This window comes from Bos javanicus, chromosome 21 (genome assembly GCF_032452875.1).
Source record: "Bos javanicus breed banteng chromosome 21, ARS-OSU_banteng_1.0, whole genome shotgun sequence".
Taxonomy (NCBI): domain Eukaryota; kingdom Metazoa; phylum Chordata; class Mammalia; order Artiodactyla; family Bovidae; genus Bos; species Bos javanicus.
Window position 1 is genome coordinate 52,238,016 of NC_083888.1, and position 23,451 is coordinate 52,261,466.

Here is a 23,451-nt window from a genome sequence, read left to right on the forward strand (position 1 = left end):
GTCATGTGGTTCTCATTGCAGTCATCTGTGTTCATCTCTCAGAAGGAAAAAGAATCCAGTTTATATTTCAATAAATATCAAAGTAATCATTAGCAAAAAAATAGCTTCCATGGAGCAGAGATCCAAGAAAGAGCAGTTCTGATGAATGATTTGTAGAATCGAGTGAGTCCTTCTTTACTTTAGTCCAGTGAGATGATCTTAGGAATGTTACTTCCACTGTTGGTTATGACCCCGTCTCACTTCTGCTGCTGGATGAACTCACACGAGTACTACTTTCCATGGGGGCTGGTGGTGGTGACGGACATACTACTTGCTGTTAAGGGTGAGGTGAGACTGGGGATCAACTGGAATAAGGGAAAGGAAATCCAAACCTGGCAGATCTGAGGACATGCTTGAGACTGGCATGTGGTGGAATGGTAACGAGTAGTCTGTTAATGAAGGCAGAATAGCAGCAGGATCAATGGAAGTCACGCTGGGCACACTTACAGAAGACGGCTGATACATGAGAACCCCTTTGGTGGGGCTGCTTTGTGTTTCTGACATAAAGATGCATTTCCTTTTGGCATGAGGGTCTTCCTTTTCATCAGAAAAGCTTTCTGCTGTTAGGTAAATGATATCCACTTTCTACTTGCTTGTCTCATCGGCTAAGCTACAGTCACTGAACAAGTCTTACTGAGGACACTTGAAGTTTCTATTTTTGTACATGGCTGGCTGGGTATTTTCATAGCTTCTTTCTTCAGTCTCATTGGACACCAAGAACCATCTTCTTGGAATTTTATTTCATCCACATCAGAACAGTCATTGAGAATTTCCATAAAAATCCCATCTAAAATTAGACTTTCATAGGCAGCTTTTTTGTCATACACAGGACAAATCCAGGTGGGTTTCTTATTCATTTTCAGATAAAGAGCAGCATCAAAACACTGTAGGTGTGCACAAGTCACCGCAGAGCATGGGATCGTCAGCCTCATTTTCCCTAAAGGGCACATCAAGGACACCTGAAGGCTAGTGGTAGCAATTTCACTGTCAGGATCCTTAGTAAATTTTTCTTTAATTAGTGCTCTGGAATGATCAGGGTTTCTAATACCTTTCATTTTTATTCTCTGTAATAACATGGCTGATGTGAGTTTTTGTACAACATATACAGAAATGAAGTAATTTTTTCCAATTTCTGATGCTCAAGAAATGGAAATCAGGTTTGGCACAGCTGAAGATAACCTAGCTAAAGATATGATATTCAAAGGTTGTCCAGGGCGCTTCTGTTCAATCCCATTTTAACTTGGTGGTGCATAGCCAAGCAAAGGAAACAACTTCCCATTTACTTTCATACAGAGACTATTGGGATAGTTATCTTCTTTGGGGCAACTTGTCTCTGCCAGATAAAGTCTCAGCTGAACTTGTACTGTATAATCTCTCCTACCACCTGGCAAAAAATCCCTGTATATGCATCTGTCTCTAACTTGTTGAGGTGTCAGAGTAAAAATAAAAATTTCTCTTGGAACTGCTGTACACTGCTTTGAACTAAACTCGTGGGCTTGATGAGAACATCAGGAGCCTCATAAAATGGTAGTTTTTTGTTTTATTTTTCCCCACACATCATGCTGGACATGAAGGATTGGGGGAGACGGCTGCCAGCATCTCAAGCGTGGGATTAGTATCTTGAAGCAGCACAGAACCAGCAGGAGAGAACGGCGAGTGAGGTATAACTGAAGTGGAAGGCCACGAGTGGGTTCCAGCTGCAGCCAAGTCAGGTTCTACAGGTGAGGAGCTCCCATCCAAACTGAAAACCAGTGATTTGATTGTGGATAAATCAGAGGCCTTCAAGCGTTCACGGGTATCTGCGTCTATACAATTCTCGGATTTTAATCTGAACCACAGGGCTGCAGCCACTCTTCGATAACTGCAACGCCCTCATCAGGAGGTCATGCTTATGACCATTTTTATTCCGTCCGGCAAAGGCTAGTAACATTTGTAGTTCAGAAACCCTAAAACTGGAAACCATATTCAACTCCTCGAAATCTGCCATTTTATACCACCTGCGAGCGCCGCCACCACTGCGGCCACAGCGCCGCCTCCCCGTGCCGCCAACAACACGGCCAACCACCACTGCCGCCGGTGCCACCTTCCGCATCACCCTGCCCTGGGGGCCCCTGAAGAAGCCACGGCCGCTGGGCCCGTCCCTTTGTCCACTTTTAAATGGACATTTTAAAAGTTGTTTGTTATTTGTTACTGAGAGTTGTGTTACTCATATACTCTGAATTCATATTAACTTCCAAACATACATTGATTTGCAAATATTGTCTCCCATTTCATAGATTGCCTTACTCTATAGATTGGCCAACCATCTTAAAAATTAAAATCACTTAAAAATGCTAACAGTTGCCCTGTAAATTTGTTTTAAATTTTAGCAATGCGTTGTGTCGTATAACAGGAGTGCTGTTTTTCACGTTCAAAATGTTACATATTTTCTCTTGAGTTTATGCCTAATTTTGTTACCTACATCTTCTGAATAATGATAGAAGTGATATTAATAGTAGGAAATATTTTGTTACTGATTGTAAAGGTTTCAAATATTCCTACTTAGAATAATACTAATTATAATTTTAAGTATATATGTTTTAGAATAGCTTTAGATTTACAGAAGGATTGCAAATTTAGTACATATATCCTGCATCCACTTTCCATTACTAATAACATTTTACATTACTAATGAACCAATGTTAATATGGTTTTATTACCTAAGGAAAGAAAAGTGAGCCCATGGATAACATCCATATTTTATCCAGATTTCCTTCGTTTTTCATTCTTACCCTCTTTTTCTGCTTAAGAGACCCTATTCAGGATACCACATTGCATTTAGTTGCAATATCTCTTTGGGCTTCTCTCATCTGTGCCAGTTTCTTAGACTGTCCTTGTTTCTAAAGAATGTTTTGAGACATGCTGGTAAATTGTGTTAACATATAAACTGAGGCATAGTAAAACATTTAAGAGTTTATTTGAGCAAAAATGCAGTAGAATTGGCAGTGCCAAGCTCAAAGTGATTAGGAGTGCTCTGCTGAGGAAAGCTAGGGGAAAGACTTAGGTAGACAAGTTACAGAAGCAAAGAAAGAAAATTATTTGATTGATTTACTGTAAAGCCTAGTTGACTATTTGTGATGTGTTGTAGCTAGGTTTTGATTTTCTTAATCTTGAGGCATTTACAGGCTTAGATTTTGCTTTGCTTACATTGGCTACCAAAACATTAGCATCACTTCAGCCTAATAGACTCCTTGTTTAATTAACGTAACAGATGTTTTGTAGCATGCCCCTCTATTGGGGATTTGTCTGATGTTTTTTTCTCGTAATTAGACTGGAATTATTGTTTTTTGAGAGCAAGGCCACATACGCAAGGTATCATTTTTATGACATCATATGAAGGGTGCATACTATAAGCTATAGACTTATTACCATGGATATTGACCTTAATTACCTGCCTGAAGTAGTGTTTGTGAAATTTCTCCACTGTAAAGTTACTCACCATCTCCCCTTTCACATTGCACTTTTGAAATCAAGTCAATTAGTACAATCTACATTTAAGTACTGAGGAGTTATGATCCATCTCCAGGGTGAAATATCTATATATATTATTTGGACTATATCTACATGAAAAATTTCTCTTTTTTTCTATATATTTACTTATGAAATAATTTATTTATGTCAGTATGGACTCAGGAATTATTTTTTGTGAATTATAATCTAGTACAAATGTACTTACTTTTTTACTCAAATTGTAGCTTTGACTATCAGAAAGCCTCTCACTTGACATTCAAGTCTCTGACATAACACCACCACCACTGTGTGTACACATGTCTCTGTGTGTGATCATGAGTTGTGTACTAAGCTACAAATTATCCTCTGGCACTACAAGATGCTCCAGGCTCATCTTATGCATTTCCTTTACTAGTCCTACAATCAATAGCCCTTGATTATTATTTTGGAGAATGGTACTAGAAATTGTATAATTCAGGTATCTACCATGAACACTGCTACTGAGTTTCATTGCTTTTAGGCACTTTCAGCTCATACAGTAAGAAAATATATGTATAGAGCTAACCTATATGTAGGCATACATCTGTAACTCTTTCTATATCTAGCCATCCATATACACGTGTTCATACTGACTTCTACAATTTTAATCCATTATCCCATGGGTCATTATAGTCTCACCCCCATGATTATGTATAAATGCCCACTCTAAAACTGAAAAACCTGACTTTCACCTTCTACTATCCATTTCCTTAATGGTTTAATTCCTCTGAACATGTATAGCACTATCAGAATTATTAACCTATGTCCCCATGGAAAGAACTTTATCACATAGAAAACTAAATTAGAATGTTTACAGTATAATTCCTTTTGTCTTCAGTTTAAATAGTCCATGACATAGTCATTCAGGTCAGCACAGTTTACTTCACTCCCTTTAATTAGTGCTATGGGCTGAAAATTTCATCCCTCCAAAATCATGTATTGAAATCCTAACCCCCAAGCATGATACTATATATGTAGATAGGTCCTTTGGGAAGTGATTAGGTCATGAAGAAGGAGACTTCATGAATGGCATTAGTGACATTATACTAAAAGAGATCCCACAGAGCTTCTCCTTCCACTGTGTGAGGGCACAAGAAATTTGCAACTCAAAGAGAGTTCTCATTCAATCATGCTGGTTGATCTTGGACTTCCAGTCTCCAGGTATATGGAGAAACAATACATTTCTGCCATTCATAAGCTGACTAGCTTGTGGTATTTTGTGATAACAATCAAAATGGACTAAGACAGTGAAAAAGGTTGTTAAATATATGTGAAATACAGGCGATTTATTTGTCATTCTGCATTTATTCTGGGCACCCTTGAACTCCAAAATAATATACTCTTAAAAATTTTAAATACTTTAAATTTCGACAGATTTTGGCAAAGGCACAATGTCATATAACTGCATATCATAGAGAACAGGTTAACCTCTGAAAAATTCCCTATGCTCTATCTTTTCAAATTTCCTCTCCCCTGCCCTCACAGTATGACATGCTTATATTTGTCTGTCTATACTTCTACCTCTTCCAGAGTGGTATGTAATTGAAATCACAGAACTCATACTTTTCTCACAATGACATCTTTTACTTAGTAATGTGCATTTAACATTCATCAATGTCTTTGATGACTTGATAGTCATTTTAATTGCTGAATAAAATTCAGTTGTATGGATATCACACAGATTTTCTGAAGTCCATTCACTTATTGGAGGACATAATGCCACTTTCATTTTTAGCAATTATGAATAAACCTGCTATAAACATTTATGCATAGTTTTTTGGTGGACATAAGTTTTCAAATCAGTTTGATAAGTACCTAAGTGTGTGACTGCTGGTTGATAATCTATGGTTAGCTTTGTAAGTCACAGCCAAACTCTTCCCAAGTGGTTGTACCATTTTTCATTCCCAACTGTAATAAGTGAGAGTTCCAGCTACTCCTCATCCTCACAAGGATTGTTGCATCTGGGTCATTCTAATAGGCATTTACTAGTATCTCAATGCTTTAATTTGCAATTCCTTAATTATATTTGATGTTCATAATCTATACTTATTTGCCAGTTGTTTATCTTCTTAGGTTAGGTATCTGTTCTGTTTGCCCATTTTGAAGTTCTCTTTCTTGCTGTTTAGTTTTATGAATTCTTTCTAACTTGAATATCAGGAGCTTTACTATGTATATGCTTTTCAAATATTTTTTCCCAGTCAGTGGTTTGTCTATATTTTTTTAACAGTGGCTCTGAAAAAGAAGTTTTAAATATTAATAAAGTGCTACATGCCAATTTTTTCTTTCATGGATGTTGCTTTTGGTGTTGCAACTAAAATCTCATCACCAAACTGAACATCACCTAGATTTTCCTCTAGTTTTCTACTAGAAGTCTTATAGTTTCACACTTTACATTTAGATCTACATTCCATTTTGAGTCAATTTCTATAAAATATGCAAGGTCCATGTCTAGGTTATTGCTATCATTTTGTATATTTTGTGGGACAACATATTTTTTTCATAGCTATTTTTCGAACAATGATGAGAATGAATCTCATCTTTTCTAAAGGATTTTGCCTTTATCTATCATTTTATTCATATTGGGTAAGAATATTTGGTACATGATTTTTGTTGCAGCTATATTCATATATGTGACTGACTTTTAATTTTCCAGTTAACTATTGTATACCAAGAATATTCTTGAATCATATAATACATTGGGGAATATCCTTATTCTAGTATTTATTTTAAACTTTTTTTTATATTGGAGTATAGCTGATTAAAAATATTGTAATAGTTGCAGGTGGACAGCAAAAGGACTCAGCCATACATATCCTTATTATTATTATTATTATCCTTATTATTTAAAAGGTTTTGTATAATAATTATCCTATGGCTCTTCACTGTAGGCAGATACATATCCAATGATTCAATTTCTTTGGTAATTAGAGGGTTTTTAAGTATTTATATACATGCTTCATAGAATGAGTAAATTTTTTTAAGTGAGATGCCACTTTATATTACAAAGAACAGACATTGTCTCAGTTTCACAGAGGGTATGTGAAATGTGGACCAGTTTACATAAGTTCAGCTTGTACTGCTTGAAGTATTTTTTCAAATAGAATGGGAAAGATTCTGTCCCTTTCTAGAAAAAGGATACCCAGTGTAGTAAGCAATTATCATAATGCATCGCAGTGAATCACATCTTCTTTTGTCCAAACATGCATGCCATATAACTGTTGTGGGTCCTCTTATAAAAAATAATTATTCATATTCTTGAATCTGGACTGATTGAGCCTTCTATTGACCAATAGATGTGGCAGAAGAGATAGATGACTCTGGAATATAGAACATAAGAGGGCTTGCACCCTCTGCTCTCATTTTAGAAACTTGAGAACTTTATGTATGAAGCATAGTCTAAATTACTTGAGATGAGAGGTCATATAGCAGAAAATTGAGGCATTCAGCAGGAATGACCTTGGAACTTTTTGTTCAATCCATCCATTGGGTGAATATAGTCATGAGTGAGTTTTCAGTCTCATAAAAATGCCACATGCTACATTTTAAAAAAATCAGTCATCTAATGAATTCCAATTTAGCCACTTTTCCATCTTTTCCATAGTTTCCTCACTCATTATAGATGTCGCTTTTGTTGTTCAGTTGCTAAGTCGTATCTGACTCTTTGCAACGCCATGGACTGCAGCGTGCCAAGCTTCCCTGTACTTCACTGTCTTCCAGAGTTTGCTCAAACTCATGTCCATTGAGTTGATGATGCCGTCCAAACTCCTCCTCTGTTGCCCTCCTCTCCACCTGCCCACAATCTTTCCCAGCATCAGGATCTTTTTCAATGAGTCTACTCTTCTCATCAGGTAGCTGAAGTATTAGAACTTTAGTTTAGCATCGTCTTTCCAATGAATATTCAGGGTTGATTTCCTTTCGAGTAGACTGGTTTGATCTCTTTGCTGTCCAAGGGACTCTTAGGAGTCTTATCCAACACCACAATTTGAAACCATCAATTCTTTGGTGCGCAGACTTCTTTATGGTCCAACTCTCACATCTGTACATGAATACTGGAAAAAACATGGCTTTGACTATACAGACCTTTGTCAGCAACGGGATATCTCTGCTTTTTAACACACTATCAAGGTTTGTCATAGCTTTTCTTCCAAGGAGCAAGCAAGTTTTAATTTCATGGCTGCAGTCACTGTCTGCAATGACTCTGGAGCCCAAGAAAATGAAATCTTATAATGTTTCCACTTTTTCCCCATTTATTTGCCATAAAGTGATGGGAGATTTTGCCATGATCTTTGTTTTTTGAATGTTGAGTTTTAAGCCAGCTTCTTTACTGTAGACTCTTGAGAGTCCCTTGGACTGCAAGAAGATCCACCCAGTTAGTCCTGAAGGAAATCAGTCCTGAATATTCATTGGAAAGACTGATACTGAAGCTGAAACTCCAATACTAAGGCCACCTGATGCAAAGAATTTATTCACTAGAAAAGGCCCTGATGCTGGGAAAGATTGAAGGAAGAAGGAGAAGGGGACAACAGAGGATGAGATGGTTGGATGGCATCATCGACTCAATGGACATGAGCTGGAGTAAGCTCCAGTAGTTGGTGATGGACAGGGAAGACTGGCATGCTGCAGTCCATGGGGTTGCAAAGAGTTGGACACGAGTGAGCAACTGAATGGATCTGAACCTCACTCTCCTATTTCACCATCATCAAGACACTCTTTAGTTTCACTTTACTTTCTGCCAATAAACTGTTATCATCTAGATATCTGAGATTGTTGATATTTCTCCTAGCAATCTTGATTCCACGTGATGGATTCTTGGAGTGTGGGTCGTGAGTTGTCCAGTCAAATGGGTTGTGAGTCATCCAGCCCAGCATTTCACATGATGTACCCTGCGTAGAAGTTAAATAAGCAGGGTGACAATATTCAACTTTGTCTTACTCCTTACCCTATTTGGAACCAGTCAGTTGTTCGGTTTCTGGTTCTAACTGTGCTTCTTGACCTGCATACAGGTTTCTAAGGAGACAGGTAAGGTGATCTTGTATTTCCATCTCTTTAAGGATTTTCCACATTTTTTTATGATCCACATAGTCAAAAGCTTTAATATAGTAAATGAACTCCCCCCCCCCTTTTTTTTTCTGGAATTCTCTTGCTTTCTTCATGATCCAGTGAATGTTGGCAATTTGATCTCTGGCTCCTCTGCCTTTTCTAAACCTAGTTTGTACATCTGGTTCATGTGCTGCTGAAGCCTAGCCTGAAGGATTTTGAGCATAATCTGCAAACATGAGAAATGAGCGCAATTGTACAGTAGTTTAAATATTTTTTTGGCATTTCCCTTCTTTGGGATTGGAATGCAAACTGACCTTTTACAATCCTGTGGCCACTGTTGAGTTTTCCAAATTTGCTAACATACTGAGTGTAGCACTTTAATAGCATCATCTTTTCCAGCTAAAATTTCATTACCTCCACTACCTTTATTGGTAGTAATGTGCCCTAAGGTCCATTTGACTTCATACTCCAGGAATCCGTCACCTGGATAAATATTCCTCAAGGAATTTCATCATCTCCCCTAACACTGTCTATAGTAACATTTCCCTAAGGACTACTTGACTTCACCCACCAAGATGTCTGGCTCCAGGTGAGTGATCATAACATCATGGTGATCCAGGTCATTAAGACCTTTTTTGTATAGTCCTTCTGTGTATTCTTGTCACCTTTTAATCTCTTTGGCTTCTGTTAGGTACTTATTTTTTCTGGTCTTTATTGTGTCCATTCTTTCATGACATTTTCCCTTGATATCTCCAATTTTCTTTAAGAGATCTCTTGTCTTTCCCATTCTATTGTTTTCCTCTATTTCTTTGCATTGTTCATTCAAGGCCTTTTTATTTCTCTGTGATATTCTCTGGAACTCTGCATTCAACTGGGTATATATTTCCCTTTATTCCTTGTCTTTTACTTCTTTTCTTTTCTCAGCTATTTGTAAAGCTTCCTCAGACAGCTGTTTTGCCTTCTTGCATTTCTTTTTCTTTTGGTTGGTTTAGGTGACTGCCTCCAGTACAATTATGAGCCTCTGTCCATAGTTCTTCAATCACTCTATCTACCAGACCCAATCCCTTGAATCTGTGTGTAACCTCAACTGTATAATCATAAGGAGTTTTATTTAGGGCATACCTGAATGGCCTAGTGGTTTTCCCTACTTTTTCAATTTATGCCTGCATTAAGCCATTATCAGCCCTAGGTTTTGTTTTTGCTGACTTATCCAGCGTCATCATCTTTGGCTGAAAACAATATAATCAATCTGATTTCATTATTGACTATATGGTGTTGTCCATGTGTAGAGTCGTCTTGGGTCATTAGAAGACAGTGTTTGCCATGACCAGGGTGTTCTCTTGGCAAAACTTTGTTAGCCTTTGCCCTGATTCATTTTTACTCCAAGGCCAAATTTGCCTGTTACTCCAGGTATCTCTTGACTTCCTACTTTTGCATTCCAATCCCCTATGATGGAAAGAACATCTTTCTTTCTTTTCTTTTAAGGTATTACTTTAGCTCTTTCCAAAATGGCCTCATGTAGAGACCAACAAACATCCTCTTTTTCTTTCTGGATATACCATACTGTTGATGTGATAGCCAGGACTTATAGCCCACAGCATTAAAATCATGCCCAGAGGAAATTTATCTAAGAAACACAGATATTTTCTTTACGAGGTAATCATTCTTCTGCTTAAGAATAGTACATAGAACTTGCATAAATATGTGAAAAATGCAGCAACCAATAGATAGTGAAATGGACACTTTTTTCTATATGAGCACTGAAATCAAGAAGACAGAATGCAGCCTTGTTCAATCTTACCTGGAAACCTGAAAGTCCAGGAAATCAAATTTTTCAGTTTTTCATATGTCTTTTATCGACAGCAAAATTTCCCTGAGTATTGATTTAGTGCTTATAAATAATTTTTGCTAGTCAAATTCTCAAACATGGAATTCATAATTAATGAAGATTGACTGTATATGACATATATGTGGACATTTCCAAATACAAATACTTTTGCAAAGTAGAAATAATTAGAATTGCTAGATGTGGAACTCTCCAGTTGAGGTAAAAAAATGTGACACATCCTCTGTAGATAATCAGGGAATAGTGACAGCCAGGAGTGCAATGCAGTATAAAAATTTCAATCTCCATGACTATTTGAAGAAGTTGAACCCCAACTTGGGCTTCCAGGTGTTGCTAGTGGTAAAAGAACCAACTTGCCAATGCAGGAAACATAAGAGACATGGGTTTGATCCCAGGGTCTAGAAGATCCCCTGGAGGAGGGCATGGCAACCCACTCCAGGATTCTTTTCTGGAGAATTCCATGGATAGAGGGGCCTGAAAGGCTACAGTCCATAGGAGTCACAGAGTTGGACATGACTGAGGCGACTTAGCACACATGCACTAACCCCAACTTGGCAACCTGTTAATGGAATAGCCTTATGCAAGTAACTCGTCATTTCTGATTCTAATATCATTTGCTCTCTTGTAAAACAACAACAACAACAAAACATAATATACTTTAGTTTAGTTAGTTCAGTCACTCAGTCATGTCTGACTCTTTGCGACCCCATGAATCACAGCACTCCAGGCCTCCCTGTCCATAACCAACTCCCGGAGTTCACCCAGACTTACGTCCATTGAGTCAGTGATGCCATCCAGCCATCTCATCCTCTCTCGTCCCCTTCTCCTCCTGCCTCCAATCCCTCCCAGCATCAGAGTCATTTCCAATGAGTCAACTCTTCTCATGAGGTGGCCAAAGTATTGGAGTTTCAGCTTTAGCATCATTCCCTCCAAAGAAATCCCAGGGCTGATCTCCTTCAGAATGGACTGGTTAGATCACCTTGCAGTGCAGGGGACTCTCAAGAGTCTTCTCCAACACCACAGTTCAAAAGCATCAATTCTTTGGCGCTCAGCCTTCTTCACAGTCCAACTCTCACATCTATACATAATCTACTAGGATATGCTAATTTTAGTATTTAAAAATATATATGTTATATATATACATATTTTTTTCTCCCTAGGAACAGTAGTTCAGTGTTCACTAATTTAATGTTAATGGAGATTTTATAAAAAAAAAAAAAACTACCATGAATAATGAAAACTAACTGTATATATGTGTGTTTATGTGTTTTGTATAAATATGTAATTATATATATATATAATATGTAATTATATATGTGTTTTGTATAAAATATGTAATTATATGTCTCATACATATATACAACTGTGTGTCTTTGTGTTTACAGACCACACTGATGAAATATTATATTCGCCCAATAGAACATTATTCAGTTGCAAAAAAAGGTACATACTACTGACACAGGCTCAAATACATTATGTTCTGTGAAAGTAGCCAGACACAAGAGACTATTCTAGGATTCTATTTACATAAAATGCCCAGAAAATATAAATTTATTGAGTTATTCTCTCAATAAATAAGTACATTATTGGTGGTTGGGAGTTGGTGGTAGGAGTGGGAATTAGCTGTAAAGAGGCATGAGGGAATTTATTGTAGAGAAGGAAATGTCCTAGAAATGATATGTTGATGGTCACATTACTCAGTAAAGTTGTTAAAAATAATCAAAGAATTGTACACTGAAATGGTTGAATTTTATGACATAAATTTGTTATATACTGTAACTGTTTTATATTAAAACTGTTTATAAAGTAATAAGGGTGACTTTCTAGTGAGTTATTTTACTCTTGGGGTATCTACTTTGTAATCACCACCTAGAGTTCACAAATAATGCTTTCCTTAGTTTCCTGAACTATATTTATTGAATCTATGCTATGCATCTCGTTTACTCTCTCTTCTGCATCACTGTTTATTCTTGTTACCTGCACATTTGATGTCAAAGCCACTGCAGTGATTCTGAAGTCCACTATATATCCAAAATGTAATGGCTCTATCATCTTTTTAATGTATCAGTTAATTTAAAAAAAATCATTGGCTACCGTGTGCCAGCACAATACCAATTTCTGAGGATGGAATACTAACTAAAACAGACATAATACCTATCCTTTGGGCTTATCTGATGGCCCAGACAGTAAAGGATCTTCCTGCAATGTGGGAAACCTGGAGAAGGGAATGTGTACTCTCTCCAGTATTCTTGTCTGGAGAAGTATATGGACAGAGGAGCCTGGTGGGGCTTCCGCAAAGAGTCGGACATCACTGAGCAACTAAGCACTGGCCAGCACAGCAGAAAGGTTAATTGCTCAAGAAGTTAGAATAATCTATCTCAATCCTCTCTAGCTTATACACACACTGAAACAACTGACAGTTTCATTCCAGGAGATGAAATGGAGTGAAAAGAAAATAATGCTAAATGCCGTGAATTCCTCACTCACTGAAATTCTACCACTGGACCTAAATACAAACATCGTATGCTTTCTGTGTTTTCTTCACATTAGTAAAGCTGGCAAAGGTTGTGGGTTGGGCCATGACTTGATTCTCAAACCATAACACGGCTCTACTGTTCTTGAAGTTGAAGTCCTCATAGTTACATTGGGACTCAGAGCATCATCTGGATAAACTAAGTTGCTGTTGTAGCTTCTTACTTACTAAGATCAAACTTTGTAGTGCTCTCCACACAAATACACTTAGAAACATTATTCTATTTCTGAGAAGTAGGATTGTTCTTACCTCATCATCCTGCTAAGACTGTTAAATAACAGGTTTGTTGGCACTGGCTAGCTCATAAACACAGAATATAGAATAAATAAATCAGTTTTTGCACTGAAAAATAAAACTTCATGCATATATCCCTTAAGATGCCAAAAAGACAGGATCAATGATACTGATATCCTATTTACTTTTTGGAATTTTTGTTTCTATCTGCAAAGCAAGATGCAGGAAAATCCCCATGAACCACATCTGTCTTAACGTCATTTGCACAAACTCAAAGGCAGTTTTGCCATTCCACTATTGTGTTTTTGAAAAGATATAACAGTGTCATATAATTGTTCTTGCTATGTTTTTCTCTTTTAAATTTCTCTTTATGACATCACTTCTGAACATTTCCTGCTCAATAGTTATGACCCTTGTCTCCAGAAATTCATGAGATATTCGCAACATGAAGTAGGTTCTAATGAAGTCATTTCCTTTTGACCATTAATATCTTTGGGTAACTATGGAACCTCAGAGGATGTGACTAATGTAATAGGTTGTGGTGAAATTGCCATTCAAACTGGCAATGCTATTTGCATTTCTACAAATAAAAACTGCAGAACTCTTGGCATATAGCAACCCTACTCAAAATTCTTCACTAAAAAAACAAACAAAAAAACTTCAATATATATATTTTTTAAATCTTCTGATCTCTTTTATAAAATCCTTATTTTTCATATGCTATATGAGACACAACAGAGGTAATACTCTTTTTTTTTTTTTCATATCAACTGCTCTCAGCAATATATAGGATCTTCCAGACCAAATAATAACTATTGATCGAAACCTCCTTGTAAATAATAGTGGACTCGTAACTAAATTCTGTCCAAAGTTAAGTAACCCAAAGTGACTTCTATCAGCTACTTTCCTTAAGAGATACTTTCACTTTCTTCTTTGGTCCTCCATTTGACCACTACCTAAAAAGTTAATACAACTTCTTGTATCATATGGTTTTGGAACATGTCTTAGGATTGGTGGAAGAGTTAACAGTGAGTTGAGAATTTCCTAGAGTAGAGACATTATTCTACCTTTGGACAGCCTGCCTTCAGGTTGAGTAAGGTGATTTAAAAAAAATACTAAAATAAACTGCTATATTGTTTACAGAACTGATATACGATTTTCTTAATCACAGCCATTCTCATTCTAAAATTTTAAGAATGATGGTAATCATTGCTTTTGGCAATAAGAGAAATACATTTATTTCTCAACGCAGAAGTACCAGAATTACATAAAACATTTTAGTCCAAAATAAATGTTACTGAACACTGCTCATCAGAACTGGAATATTAAGGGAAAGGAAAATCATAGAGGCAACTTCTGGCATGCCTAGGGGGAATATAGGCAAATAAGAGGGTGTTGTGTAGTGATCTAAAGAACAAACTATACATAATGACAAAAAACTTAAGTTTTCTATGAATCATTTATTCTTAAGTAAAACATTTAAAATTCTTAAGCATGTTAAATTATTGGTAAAAAAGTTGACAATATCTATCACATAAGAAAAACATGATCATTTATGGACTAGAATACAATAAGTACTTAATCAATGTGCATGCTAGGTTGCTTCAGTTCAGTCACTCAGTTGTGTCTGACTCTTTGTGACCCCATGAATCGCAGCACGCCAGGCCTCCCTGTCCATCACCAACTCCCGGAGTTCACTCAGACTCACGTCCATCGAGTCAGTGATGCCATCCAGCCATCTCATCCTCTGTCGTCCCCTTCTCCTCCTGCCCCCAATCCCTCCCAGCATCAGAGTCTTTTCCAATGAGTCAACTCTTCGCATGAGGTGGCCAAAGTACTAGAGTTTCAGCTTTAGCATCATTCCTACCAAAGAACACCTAGGGCTGATCTCCTTCAGAATGGACTGGTTGGATCACCTTGCAGTCCAAGAGACTCTCAAGAGTCTTCTCCAACACCACAGTTCAAAAGCATCAATTCTTCGGCGCTCAGCTTTCTTCACAGTCCAACTCTCACAGCCATACATGACCACAGGAGAAACCATAGCTTTGACTAGACTGACCTTTGTCGGCAAAGTAATATCTCTGCTTTTCAATATGCTATCTAGATTGGTCATAACTTTTCTTTCAAGGAGTAAGCGTCTTTTAATTTCATGGCTGCAGTCACCATCTGTAGTAATTTTGGAGCCCAAAAAAATAAAGTCTGACACTGTTTCCCCATCTATTTCCCATGAAGTGATGGGACCAGATGCCATGATTTTCATTTTCTGAATGTTGAGCTTTAAGCCAACTTTTTCACTCTCCACTTTCACTTTCATTAAGAGGCTTTTGAGTTCCTCTTCACTTTCTGCCATAAGGGTGGTGTCATCTGCATATCTAAGGTGATTGATATTTCTCCAGGCAATCTTGATTCCAGCTTGTGTTTCTTCCAGTCCACCGTTTCTCATGATGTACTCTGCGTGTAAGTTAAATAAGCAGGGTGACAATATACAGCCTTGATGTACTCCTTTTCCTATTTGGAACCAGTCTATTGTTCCATGTCCAGTTCTAACTGTTGCTTCCTGACCTGCATACAGATTTCTCAAGAGGCAGATCAGGTGATCTGGTATTCCCATCTCTTTCAGAATTTTCCACAGTTTATTGTGATCCACACAGTCAAAGGCTTTGGCATAGTCAATAAAGCAAAAATAGATGTTTTTTTGGAACTCTCTTGCTTTTTTGATGATCCTGCAGATGTTGGCAATTTGATCTCTGTTTCCTCTGCCTTTTCTAAAACCAGCTTGAACATCAGGAAGTTCACGGTTCACGTATTGCTGAAGCCTGGCTTGGAGAATTTTGAGCATTACTTTACTAGCGTGTGAGATGAGTGCAATTGTGCGGTAGTTTGAACATTCTTTGACATTGCCTTTCTTAGGGATTGGAATGAAAACTGACCTTTTCCAGTCCTGTGGCCACTGCTGAGTTTTCCAAATTTGTTGGCATATTGATTGCAGCACTTTCATAGCATCATCTTTCAGGATTTGAAATAGCTCAACTGGAATTCCATCACCTCCACTAGCTTTGTTCGTAGTGATGCTTTCTAAGGCCCACTTGACTTCATATTCCAGGATATCTGGGTCTAGCTGAGTGATCACACCATCGTGATTATCTGGGTCATGAAGATCTTCAGTCTTATCCAACTCTGAGCGACCCTATGGACTACAGTTCAACAAGATCCTCGGTCCATGGGATTCTCCAGGCACGACCACTGGAATGGGTTGCCATGCCCTCCTCCAGGGGATATTCCTGACCCACGTATTGAATATGCATCTCTTAGGGTCCTGCATTGGCAGGCGGGTTCTTTACCACTAGCGCCACCCGGGAAGCCCTAATCAATGTGAGTCACTGCTGTTTGTTTTACACAGTAATATTTTGTATTCCCTTCTTATTAACACTGAAAGATTGGTTTTATCTCAGGTCACTTCAAGTTCTAAGTAAGGTGCTTTGCATATTTAAATGACCAAAATAATTCTTGTGAAATTTAAAAACTCTTTCTTATTCAAAATTATTTTTCTTACTATTTGGGAATATCTTAATGGAATTAAAATATACTAAATTTTTAATTTTATGTAACCATTTTCTAAAATATTCTTATCTATGAAAGCAACCAATGCTTAAGTACGTGTCTAGTCTAAAATCATATAATGATTTGGTTCAGAAGTACAACCACAGGCCCCAAATATTTTAATCACAGTTAGGTCTCTTTACTCCATATCCCACACACACTGTTTTTTAACTCTTTTTTCCTTAACATATTTTTTCATTACATTTTAATGAATTTTCTTTCATGTCATAGGAAAATGCAAAATTATTATGTTATTTTAGTAAGGGAGTTTACAAATTACCTTTTTTTTTTTTTTACTGTTTTTATTCTTCTTAAATTTTTCAGTTATTGTGTATAAAAAAGTTTTAAAAAGAGGCACATATCTTCTCAACCCAGGAATCAAACCAGGGTCTCCTGCATTGCAGGCAGTTTCTTTACCAACTGAGCTTCGAGGGAAGCCCCATAAATATATCCAACAACCTATAAATAAGCATCTTGCCTGTATAATGTATATAGTTTGCCAAAAGAGATTATTTCTAAGATAAAGGGGAATAGTGAATAATAGTGGCAATTATAATTCTGCACCACTTTCACCTTCCATTAAAAATGAATTATTATATTAACATTTATATGCTTTAGTGGAATTGTCTTGTTGTAAAGGTGCACCTCATGTGAAGAGTTGACTCATTGGAAAAGACTCTGATGCTGGGAGGGATTGGGGGCAGGAGGAGAAGGGGACGACAGAGGATGAGATGGCTGGATGGCATCACCAACTTGATGGACGTGAGTTTGAGTGAACTCCGGGAGTTGGTGATGAACAGGGAGGCCTGCGTGCTGGGATTCATGGGGTCACAAAGAGTCGGCACGACTGAGTGGCTGAACTGAACTGAACTGAAAGGTGCACATACTCTTTGACAGACTCTGGCAATGGTTGTCAGTTTTAACCATCACTAAGATGAATATGGGTTGTATCAGTGCAGTTCAGTTCAGTTTAGTCACTCAGTTGTATCTGACTCTTTGCGACCCCATGAATCGCAGCACGCCAGGCCTCCCTGTCCATCACCAACTCCCGGAGTTCATTCACTCAAACTCACGTCCATCAAGTCGGTGATGCTATCCAGCCATTTCATCCTCTGTCGTCCCCTTCTCCTCCTGTCCCCTGTCCCTCCCAGCATCAGGGTCTTTTCCAATGAGTCAACTCTTCGCATGAGGTGGCCAAAGTATTGGAGTTTCAGCTTCAGCATTAGTCCTTCCAAAGAACACCCAGGACTGATCTCCTTTAGGATGGACTGGGTGGATCTCCTTGCAGTCCAAGGGACTCTCAAGAGTCTTTGCCAACACCACAGTTCAAAAGCATCAATTCTTTGGTGCTCAGTCTTCTTCACAGGCCAACTCTTACATCCATACATGACCACAGAAAAAACCATAGCCTTGACTAGACAGACCCTTGTGGGTAAACTAATATCTCTGCTTTTCAATATGCTATCTAGGTTGGTCATAACTTTCCTTCCAAGGAGTAAGCATCTTTTAATTTCATGGCTGCAATCACCATCTGCAGTGATTTTGGAGCCCAGAAAAATAAAGTCTGACACTGTTTCCACTGTTTCCCCATCTATTTCCCATGAAGTGATGGGACCAGATGCCATGATCTTACTTTTCTGAATGTTGACCTCTAAGCCAACGTTTTCACTCTCCTCTTTCACTTTCATCAAGAGGCTTTTTAGTTGGCTTTTTAGTTCCTCTTCACTTTCTGCCGTAAGGGTGGTGTCATCTGCATATCTGAGGTGATTGATATTTCTCCTGGCAATCTTGATTCCAGCTTGTGCTTCATGACCTATATATCATGATCTGTTTAAATCACTGTTTTTTCCATTGTATTTCTGCTTCAAGAGTCTACAGAAACTTGGGAAATAGGGAACCTGTGTAAGTTTGAAACATGTTTAAAATAGATTAAAGAGTTTTGAAGTCTTTCTAGCCATTGTCAAACCAAGAAATACAGATATTCCCAAACATAATTTCTGATTAAAAACACTTGAGGCTTAATCTTCTCTTCCTACATAGAGAAAAATGCATTGAACTTGCAAAGAAAAATTCCCTTGTTAGTTATTTTTATTACATACAACATTGGCTAGGAACTAATGTTTAGCAAGCCAGAGGGTGAGAAAATAAATTTTATGAAATATAAGCTATATTTGATGAATAACCTAGAGCTACTTCATATATTTTCACTGTGATACTAGTATTTCTGACATTGTCACTAGTACAAAATTTATATGTTTATTTTGAAATTCTTCCCTTTCACAACTAATATAGATATAGGTAAAGATATGATAACATTTATAGAACTTGTTGCAAATGTTTGAAAGTATATATTTAAGGGATATCGCATGAAACAACTGCTGCATTTAAGCATTAACAACAGTGTTAAACAAAAAGCTTCTGATTAAGAATAAAAAAATACACATATTTTATGCATTTTAAATACTTTTGAAGCTAGAAAAAAGCTTTTATATTTGCTTATTATTATATTTTTTGTATAGGGTCTACACTAGTTGTATAAGAGATTTCATTTATGTGCTCAGCAGTCACCAAATCTCTTTGCTCTTTGGTCTGTACAGTAAACTATCAAGATACTTACTAAAGTAGCTCATGCTGCTGCTACTGCTGCTAAGTCGCTTCAATCATGTTTGACTCTGTGCGACCCCATAGACGGAAGCCCACCAGGCTCCCCTGTCACTGGGATTCTCCAGGCAAGAACACTGGAGTGGGTTGCCATTTCCTGCTCCAATAAAGTCACTCATAGAATTGACTAAATATTCATTTATCAATGCATTTATCCATATAGAAAAATTTCCTTTATTCTTTACCATATAAGTTCTGGAAATTACAGAAGTAACTAATAAGATATGCTTTTATAAATCTTGCTTACTTGGCAAGATAATACATTAGGACATAAACAGCCAAATAAAACGGATTTTTATATTCAAAACTGTATGTCACAAATGAAGTAGAATAGTAGAAAATAATAGGCCAAAGTGGGGATTCTGTGTGGGTATTTGTGTGTGTGTGTTTGTGTGTGTGTGAGAGAGAGAGAGAGAGAGAGAGAGAGAGAGAGAGATGGGTGGGGAGAGAAAGATATTTTAGCAAAGGTATTCAGGGAATCTTCTCTGAGTAAGGATATAAAGTATGTCATGAATGCTGAGAAGAAGCTATGTGATGATAGGTTTAAATAACATTCTTTTTTTCCTCTCCACCTTTACTGAGATATAATTGACATATAGCATTGCATAAACAAGCATTGCATATTTAAGTCTGTTTCATATACTAATATTTTGTAAAATGATTATCACCATAGCATTAGCTAATGCCTCCAGCATGTCACATAATTACCACTTCTTTTTTGTGGGGAGCATATTTTAGATCTATTCTCTTGTGATAGAGGAAAAACAAATGCCAAACTTTTGTATGAAGAAAGTATGACGATGGATTAAAAAAAAAGTAGAACATAAAGTATAACATACCAGAATTCATATCATGAAGTAAAGAATGCATAAGAATTGTATTTGTTAAACTTTAAATTTTTTCTATATTTTAATTTATAGATTGGTCTAGAGACTATGTATATAGGTGCACAGGCTTGCAATAAAAATTAACATTTTTATTTACCATGGATAATGATAAAATGAAAAAAAGACATTTTCCTAAATGTTCTTACAGATATTAATAAATTTAGTGTTATTCTAATAAGGTATTGCATGTACAATTATTAGGATAAATTTTAGAAAGGATATATTTCATCTCAAATAGATCCAACAATTAGCCATTAATAATTTATTAAATATTTGAGCTTCCCAGATGACTCAGAGGGTAAAGAATCTGCCTGCAATGTGGGAGACCTGGGTTCAATTCCTGGGTTGGAAAGATCCCCTTGAAGAGGGCATGGCAACTCACTCAGTATTCTTGCTTGGAGAATCCCATGGGCAGAGGGAGGAGCCTGATGGGCTGCAGTCTACAGGGTCAGAAAGAGTTGGACATGACTGACTTACTAACGCATACATTTAATATTTATCCCAAGTTCTTGGATATTAAGTTTGCTATTTAACTGGTAGAAACATATTAAGTTTAATTGAGGAAAAGGGCAAAGGAATGTGACCCTGTATTCCAAGCCTGAGGACTATTATCAAAAGACTTCATAGACTGTACCTTTTCCTACATTATATATTTGAATGAAGTTGGAAGAAAAGTTCCTGGAAATTAGATACATGAGATTTTGCATTACTGTGTGTGTATTTCAACTATTTAGGATTTAACTCCAAGTTCAGATAAAGTAAGAGTAAGGTATAACATCTAAGCTCTATAACTTGACCTTGATGTAAATAGTTTGTTCAGAGAAAGCAAATAGGTAGGTATCAATTTACAGAGGAAACATTAAACGTATTTCCTCTAAATGAATATACTTAATTTGATTATAATCACTTAATATTTCTTCACATGGCAAGGGTTCATTTCAATATGACATTGTTTATACACCACAGAAATCTGTATGCAGGTCAGGAAATAGCAGTTAGAACTGGACATGGAACAACAGACTGGTTCCAAATAGGAAAAGGAGTACATCAAAACTGTATATTATCACCCTGCTTATTTAACTTACATGCAGAGTACATAATGAGAAACGCTGGAATGGAAGAAGCACAAGCTGGAATCAAGATTGCTGGGAGAAATATCAATAACCTCAGATATGCAGATGACACCACCCTTATGGCAGAAAGTGAAGAGGAACTCAAAAGCCTCTTGATGAAAGTGAAAGTAGAGAGTGAAAAAGTTGGCTTAAAGTTTAACATTCAGAAAACGAATATCATGGCATCTGGTCCCATCACTTCATGGGAAATAGATGGGGAAACAGTGGAAACAGTGTCAGACTTTATTTTTCTGGGCTCTAAAATCACTGCAGATGGTGACTTCAGCCATGAAATTAAAAGACGCTTACTTCTTGGAAGGAAAGTTATGACCAACCTAGATAGCATATTCAAAAGCAGAGACATTACTTTGCCCACAAAGGTCCGTCTAGTCAAGGCTATGGTTTTTCCTGTGGTCATGTATGAATATGAGAGTTGGACTGTGAAGAAGGCTGAGTGCTGAAGAATTGATGCTTTTGAACTGTGGTGTTGGAGAAGACTCTTGAGAGTCCCTTGGACTGCAAGGAGATCCAACCGGTCCATTCTGAAGATCAGCCCTGGGATTTTTTGGAGGGAATGATGCTGAAGCTGAAACTCCAATACTTTGGCCACCTCATGGGAAGAGTTGACTCATTGGAAAAGACTGATGCTTGGAGGGATTGGGGACAGGAGGAGAAGGGGATGACAGAGGATGAGATGGCTGGATGGCATCACTGACTCGATGGACATGAGTCTGAGTGAACTCCGGGAGTTGGTGATGGACAGGGAGGCCTGGCGTGCTACGATTCATGGGCTCGCAAGGAGTCGGACACGACTGAGTGACTGAACTGAACTGAATTGAACTGATACACCACCATTTTCACTTCCTAACAAATTAAACATGCTACAAAATAGAGTTGCCAACTCTGTGAATCAAGACATATTATCTCTCTGAAATATTATTTATTACACATGATGAATTTAATTTAGAATGTGTTTTGCATTGGGAGTTGGTGATGGACAGGGAAGCGCCGCGTGGTACAGTCCGGGGGATCGCAAAGAATCAGACACATCTGAGACTAAACTGACTGATGTTTTGCATCACAGAAATATTCTTTTCCACTTCATCTCAAATATCTGTTTTAGACTAATTGCTTCTTTAATTCCTTTTAAAACAAAATAAGAAACTATTCAAAAAATTACAGTAGTCATATTTCATTTTCTGAATTTCTCCAAAGACTGTCATGTTAATTTAAAATGTAGATCCCATTCAGTATTAAGTACTTGATGAAAGTTATGGTGCAATAATTATTCATACCATTATTGTCTCAAAAGGAACAGCTCTAAAAATTAAGTCATAAGCACATTCCCATGTTGATATTAAAAACAGTTTGTTTTCTAGCCTTTATATTTTACTTTATTAGCATTTCTAGCCTTACAAATATTTTACTGATCAACACACTGATTTTATATCTCAATTAAGTTTCAGTTTACAGTACAAAGGAAGCCAATCTAGAATCTCATTTATAAATTCAAATCCAACTTGACATGGCTGTAACTAAGAATATATGCTACTGAAAGATATTCTACACATTTTCTGAGCTATTTCATGCTATTTTGCTAAAGTCATGAGGAAATCTATTGCATCACAGTTATAATACTTGACTCTCAATGTACAGGTGGGAGCAAATAGCTTACAACTAGCTATCTAAGGAATACTTACCTAGTCCCATCAATGTCAATAAATACTGAATGATTAATTGGCAGATGTTGTATGATTTCAACTTTATCTCTACTTAATAGTAGTCTCATTTCATATATTTTCAGTTACCTTCCTAAATGCAGCTAAATTGATTACAATGGTTACATTAAATTCCTTATCATTTGTTGAAAATAAGAGCCTGTTCTGACTTATAAATAGTTACTATCTGGGTCTAGAAAGATAAAACAGCTTTGTTCAACTTGTGTTAATACATGATAATGTTTGCTAATCA

The 23,451-nt window shown here is 37.0% G+C and overlaps 1 pseudogene; it reads right to left on the reverse strand.

The window, feature by feature from the left end:
• Positions 1-291: 291 nt before the first annotated feature.
• Positions 292-2,026, reverse strand: LOC133233988 (E3 SUMO-protein ligase PIAS2-like; annotated as a pseudogene).
• Positions 2,027-23,451: the final 21,425 nt, after the last annotated feature.